Genomic DNA, 7,635 nt, shown 5'->3' with positions numbered 1-7,635 from the left:
CCAGGTAACAGGAACCTGTAAATAAGAAACTGACATTCTCCAAAGGGGAGGGAGCAAGGACTTACGGGAAATGTAGTTTTTATTTTGGTATTGAACTTCGGGGCTCCTTTTGCGCTTGCGTACTTCAGCTCCGTAGGTGCAAGTTGTTTTTCCCCAGGCTACAGCCTCGCTTGGGAGGAGGCTCTGGGGCGGTGGAGTCTCTGCGATCATCCGGGGCCAGTGCAGCCCAACAAGGGAGCGGTGGGTGAGCCCCGGAGTCTTGGACGAGGGCCACGGGGGCCCGCTCGGCTCGGGAGCACGCGGGGGCGGCGGTGGGGAGGATCCCCGCGGAGCTCTCGTCAGGACCCCCCAGCACGTGAGCTCCAGAGGGCGGGTGGAGGCGGCCCGACTGGGGGCCGCGGGCCCTGGGGAGGATGCAGAGAACGCGCGTGTACTTGCGGCGGCGGGAGAGGGGCGCGGGCTGCTTCGCAGCGCAGCGGGATCCAAGTCCCAGCGCTGTCAGTTAACTGCGAGAGATTCAGTATCGTCTTCTGTAAAAGGAGAATATTTATAATACCTGACCCGTGCGCTTCTGCGCTGTAAATTTAATTTGTATGCTACATATATACTTCGATTTTTTTCTCATCAGACACCTTTAATTCTCACAACTGTCTTTGAGGTAGGTTTGACAGTCTCTTTGTTAAGAGAGAGGAAAACTGAGGCTCAGAGAGGTGAAGTAATTTACCCAAGATCACACAGAGAGCAGCTTTTCGATTTTTCTGCAGATCTCATGGTCTTTCTTAGAAATCACTTTGCCTGAAACCCAGCGTCTTTATTCATAGCAGTGAGCACCGTTGTGTTTTTATAGGACTCAAAGAAGTAATTGTGAAATATGTGTGGACTGAATCCTTACTTGGCCCTTTGTATTTTGGAGATCCTTGATTCGTCTGAGCCCTTGAGTCAGGCAGCACACTTGAGGTTTCTGGACGGGACCTGCCCTTTCCAGCCTTTGTCTTTGGAGGCCTTCATTTGAGTTTATAGATGGCCCAGCCCTTGGTTCTTGGAGAAGGTATGTTCCATGAGGGTCGGATTGGGAGCCCTGTTTGAAAGTTACAACTCAATTTAATTTTCCCTCTCTGCCCAGGTCACCGCTTCCTTAGAACAGAGCAGCTCTTGAGGTAAGAAGGGATAATCCTCAGGAAACCCATCTGGAAGATCACCCCTCCATCTCAGACCTCTCACCAGGGCCTCAGAACAGAGGCAGAAGAGGCCCAGGAAAGACTATGCCAGAACTGCCTGGACAGAAGTAATCCTTGGTCCTCCTACCCAGAATGGGCAACACTGGGTGATGTCACCACATCCAGAATTCCGGACTGTCTAGCGATCAGCTTCAGAACTGAGGTGAGGCTGGCAGCACCGCCGAGGGCCCCTCACAGGAGGCTTTGTGAGGACACAGTCCAAGAAAAGGAGTCACCACCCGCAGAAGGGGACATTGCCCCTTTGCCTGCCCTCATCAGCCCCAGTCCCTTCGCTCTGCACTTATTCTCCGCACAACCTAGAGAGATGCTCCATTACGCCTGCTGTTCTGATGGTAAAGAATCAAAGAAATAATGTGTAGAGTTTCAAGATTTTTCTTTTTGCCTTTGAGAGGTGAAGAAAAAATGGGCCTAAAGATAAGTGACTTGTTTAGAGTCATATGATTTATTAGTGGCATGGACAGAGAACTCATTCCTGTCACTCTTAACAATTAAGTCACATCAAGTTTTTTATTAAAAGATCCTTTTGGTACAACTAGAATATACAACTATGTACTGGGGGGCTTTGGGAAGAAAAAGAAGAAGGGGAAAAAAAAGAGAAGATTGGCAACAGATGTTAGCGCAGGTGCCAATATTAAAAAAAAAATAGAAAAGAAAAAGATCCTTTTGAGAAGCTAACGAAGTTAGAATAAGTGAAATTCCCCATCCTTTTCCAGGGGATGTTGATAAGGATTTTCTAAGTCAAGGGGCAAACACTGTCACTAGGAATGCAGAGAAACAATACAGCCTGGGCTTGCTTGCTTGTGTGCTTGCTTGATTTTATTTACTTCTATTTTTGCAGTTTAGTTCTAATGAAGGCATAGTCTTCTCTGTATTGTACGTTGTTTAATGAATCCTCTGTTTTTAATTTTTCTTTTAGTCAGTGGGTGGGGAAGATAAATTCTTTATAAATTAGTAGGAAATGTTTACATTCATCCAAAGAAAAATTGCCTTCTAAGCTCTCTGACCTGTCAGAGTCAGCATGGACACCTGGGTGCTCCTCCACAGGGTCTGTCCTGCCCTTCCTTGGGTTAAAGGGACATTGTCCCTCACAGGCCTTATAGGCAGCTGCTGTGTGAAGCTTGATTGGCAGATGAGTCTGAGAGCTGTGCAGCAGGCCCAGAATCACAGGACCTCATGGTCTTCCTTCTTCTCCAGCTGTACCTTTACAGTTCTCTTCAGTTTTCCAAGAGCAACAGGAAATGAACAAGTCACCGGTGAGTTATGTATTCCCACTTTGTTTTACAGTGGACTTTGTGTAATTTGTAAGGGAACAGAAATTTAAATGGAAAAGTAGAAATGAAAATCAGTGTCACAGAAACCATAGAGTGGCAGGTCAGTAGCTAAGCAAAGTCATCATATGGATACATGCAGGTCCTATAACGTCCTGGAGTTACCAAAGTCAAGCTACAAGTTTGCCTCTGGTCTTCCTGACAGCAAAGAAGAAACCAGAGAGAAGTGTTATAGCACTGCTATAACAAATTATCGTAGACAAGTGGCTTAAGCAACAAACACATTTCTCATAGTTTTGGAGTCTGGGAAGTCCAAGGTTAAGCTGCCAGCAGATTTGGTTCTGATGAGGGCCCACTTCCGGTTTGCAGATGGCGACCTTGTAGCCTCATGTGGTGGAGAGAGAGTCGGGCAAGCTCTCTCATGTCTTTTCTTCTAAGGGCACTAATCTCATCACGAGGGCTCCACACTCATGACCCAATTGCCTCCCAAAGGCCCCATCTCCAAATACCATCACATTGGAGATTAGGGCTTCAGCATCTGAATTTTGGGGGGACACAAACACAAACATTCAGTCTATAACAGAGTTTGAGTAGACAGTTTTCCAATGGTCTTACTTGGTCCAGGAGCAAGACCTGGAATATCTGGAAGAAGCCTGAATGGTCTGCATGCCCTTAAAGTGGCTCCGTATAAATATTTCCTCCTCTCGACTGTGGCGCTGTACATAGACTGTTCCTTGCCCACGCTTGGTGTTGTCAGACTTTAGACTTGCTGCCAATCTAACTTCTGAGAAGAACTCATCATTTTAATTTGCATTTCTGAGATTACTCATGAGCTTGTACATCATATGTTTATTGTTTTTTCATGGCTTTTGTGAATGACTTCATTTTTTAATCATATTTTTCTATATGTATTAATTTTTAGGAATAGTTTATATGTTTTGAACAGTAATTCTTCATCTGTTATATTTGTTGTGAAGGTTTTCCCCAAGTCTGTCTGTTGACCTATGCCTGCATCATGCCTTTGGCCTCATGAAAGTTTTATGTTTTTCTGTAGACTGATCTTTTGATCTTTTCCATTTGATTTTTTTCTTTTGATTTTTATTTAAAATTTTTTCCATAACCCAATATAATGATATTTTTCCTTATTTTTGTTTAATTAATATTAATACTATTTAATAAAATATTTAAGCCTTGAATCAGTCTGGAACTCTTTTTTATAGGTAGTATGAGGAGGGAATGTAGGTTTACCTTTTAACACATAAACCCAGTTGCACTGACTAATTCTTAATGTTTTTCCCCAGTGAATTATAATGCCATCGCTGTCATCCAGTGTGTTACCGTGTCTGTGCACACCTCTTTCTCATCATTCTAATTCCGTTAGTCCTTAGTTCATTCTTCGGTTCATCTTGTTCTTTCTTACCCTTTTTCTGGTCTTACTGTGTGATGGCTGGCATGCTTGCTAATCGTGAGAGCAAATCCTCCTGGCACCTGATTTTCAGAGAACTCGGGAAGCATTAGCAAACACTGAGACGCTCTGCAGGCTCTTGGTGTACACCCATTATCCCATTAGCTCAGTTCCTTCTACACCTTAAGTTTTGAGTGTCCGTAATACCCAATGTTTTTTCTATATGCCTTAAGGATAGGTTTTGATTACTAATTTTCTTAGATGGTTTATAGTTTTCTAAACTTCTTGGTTCAATTTTAGCTATATTTGTTTTTAAAGTTGTACATTTCTTTTAAGTTTTCAAATTTATTTGCAGCAGTCTGTTTGAAAGAATTATGATTTTTAAAACCTTTTTTTGTCATTAGTGCCATCGAGTTGATTCTGACTCCTAGAGCCCCTGTGAACAGCAGAGCTGAACCCCCCCCAGTCTTTTTGCACCATCCTCTCCCCTTCTGATACCTTAGCAGACGATCGTCTGCTGCTATTCATAGGGTTTTCATGGCCAATTTTTTCAGAATTGTGTGGCCAGTCCTTCTTCCTAGTCTGTCTTAGTCTGGAAGCTCCACTGGAAACTGTCCACCATGGGTGACCCTGCTGGTATTTGAAATACCGGTGGCATAGCTTTTAGCATCACAGCAACATGCAGCTGCCACATGTAACAACTGAGAGACAGATGACGTGGTTCAGTGACGGGAAAAAGAACCCTGGGCCACCATGGTGAGAGCACCGGACCTTAAGCACTAGACCACCAGGGATGACTCTTAATGTTAGTTAACATTAATTTTTTATTCCAATTTTTATCAGTTATTAAATTACACTTTATTATTGAAGCTGCTGGTTAGAAATGGAAAAACCATGTCTGGCTAGTCAGGTATCTGAAAGCCTAAAATTTCAGCATGTGGGTATAAGATTTAGATGGAGATAGCATTCTTGAAATACTCTATGAGGAGAGGACGCATACATTTGCCATAGTGATGCCTGCCATTACTGCATACCAAGCTATCAGGGTTTTATTTTTCTCTTTATCTTTTTTTTCCTGAGTGTGTGTATGGATTGGGCAATGTATTCATATTGGAAAAATCAATACAATATGAACAATATAAATAGATAGACCATGTGAATTCTTACTCCCATGCCTGTCCCTGTCATTGCAACCTCCCTTTCTAATTATAGGGAACAAATTTTTGTGTGTATTTTTCCATTTTTTTAAATACAGGACAAGTAAATATGATTTTATATCTGTCTATCTAGATAAATATATATACACATAAATATATGTTTGTACCCTTTTCTTAGTATATTTGTATGTATATAACTGTGAATATACATACAGGTATATACATGTATGTGTATCTATGTATGTTTTTATTTTGAGAAACAAGAGCCAAGTTTTTTATTTGTTTATTTCTTGCATTTGAGTTACTCTTTGATGACATCCTTGCCCTGAGACTCTTGGCCATTATCCTTAACTGCCACATATCTGCAACCAACCACTTTCTAGAGTTTTCCCTCTCTGTCAGTCTTACAGAAGCCTACCCATTCCCCTAGTTTCTTGTAATCAGTATTAATTAGGGTGATTTGGTGTTCAGCACAAGGGCCTCTACCAACTTGATGTGTATATATTTATTTCTACTCCCTTCTTTTTTTTTTTTTTTTGAGGAAGACTAGCCCTGAGCTAGCATCTGCTAATCCTCCTCTTTTTGCTGAGGAAAACTGGCCCTGAGCTAACATCCATGCCCATCTTCCTCTATTTTATATGTGGGGCACCTACCACAGCAAGGCTTGCCAAGTGGTGCCATGTCTGCACCCTGGATTCGAACTGGTGAACCCCGGGCCACCAAAGCGGAATGTGTGCACTTAACTGCTACACCACCGGGCCAGCTCCTCTACTCCCTTCTTACCCAAAAGGATACAAGTATATAATACCCTGTTCTTTACCTTGATTTTTACATGTAAGAATATATATTGGAGGGTCAACCTGGTGGCGTAGTGGTTAATTTCATGCATTCTGCTTCAAAGGCTTGGGGTTCGTGAGTTTGAATGCCAGGTGTAGACTTAGACCCAGCTCATCAAGCAATGCTGTGGTGGTGTCCCACATATAAAATAGAGGATAATTGGCACAGATGTTAGCTCAGGGCCAGTCTTCCTCACCAAAAAAAAAAAAAAAAAAAAAAGGACTGTATATTAGAGATCTTTCCAAACTAGTACATAGGAAAATTTACATGGTTTTATTTAAAAAAAAATTTTTATTGAGATAGAATTCACATACTATAAAATTTATCTTGTTAAAGCACATTAAGTGGTTTTTAGTATATTCACATAGTTGTGCAACTGTCACTGCTATCTAATTTCAAAAAGTTTTCATCACCCCAAAAAGAAGTACCATACCCATTAGCAGTTACTCCCCTATTTCCCCTTAACCCCCCAGCCCTAAGCATCCATTAATTGGCTTTTTGTCTGTATAGAGTTACCTATTCTGAATATTTCATTTAAGTGGAATCATTGAGTCTGGTCTTTTGTGTCTGGCGTCTTTCACACTTAGCGTAATGTTTTCTAGGTTCATATTACTGTAGTGTGTATCAGTACTTCATTCCTTTTATGGCTCTATTGTGTTTCATTGTGCAGATATATCAAATTTAGTTTCCCTCTTATTAGTCAGTGGACATTTGGGTTGGATGTTTCCCCCCTTTGATTATTTTGAATAAAGCTGCTGTACATTCATATACAAGTTTTTGCATGAACATACGGTTTCAGTTGTGTGGGTGTGTACTTAGGAGTGGGAGTGGAATTGCTGGGTCGTTAGCTTTTTGAGGAGCTACCAAACTGTTCACTAGAGAGGCTGTGCAGTTTTGCATTCTAACCAAAAATGTGTGAGGCTTCAAATTTCTCTACATCTTTGACAGCACAATTGTCTGTCTTTTTGCTTATAGCCATTCTAGTGGATGTGAAATGGGATCTCATTGTGGTTTTGTTCTGATTTTCCTGAATGGCTAATGCTGTTGAATATCTTTACGTGTGCCTGTTGGCCATTAGTATATCTTTGTTTTGAGAAATGTCTATTCAGATCTTTTGCCCATTTTTCGTTTGGGTTGTCTTTTTACTGTTGAGTTGTAAGAGTTCTTTAAATATTCTGGATATAGACCCATTTCAGATACATAATTCATAAATACTTTATCCCATTCTGTGGGTTGTATTTTCACTTTCTTGGTAATGTCCTTTGAGACACAAAAATTGTAATTTTGTTGATGTCAAATTTATCTTTTTTTAGTTGCCCATTCTTTGGGTGTCATATCTCTGAAATCATTGCCTAATCCAAAATCTTGAAGATTTAATCCTATGTGTTCTTCGAAGGCGATCTTTGATTATTTTGAGTTAATTTTTATGTATGGTATGAACTGGGGACCCAACTTTATTCTTTTGCATGTGGATATCTAGTTGTTCCAGCACCAAATGTTGAAAAGACTATTTTCCTCTGTTGTATTGTCTTGCCACTCTTGTCAAATCAATTGACCAGGGGCTGGCCACGTGGCCGAGTGGTTAAGTTCGCACACTCCACTGCAGGCGGCCCAGTGTTTCGTTAGTTCGAATCCTGGGCGCGGACATGGCACTGCTCATCAGACCACGCTGAGGCAGCGTCCCACATGCCACAACTAGAAGAACCCACAGCGAAGAATACACAACTATG

The sequence above is a fragment of the Equus przewalskii genome, chromosome 1 (assembly GCF_037783145.1).
Source record: "Equus przewalskii isolate Varuska chromosome 1, EquPr2, whole genome shotgun sequence".
Lineage (NCBI taxonomy): Eukaryota > Metazoa > Chordata > Mammalia > Perissodactyla > Equidae > Equus > Equus przewalskii.
The sequence above is the reverse complement of the archived record's forward strand: the minus strand, read 5'-3'. Positions refer to the sequence as shown.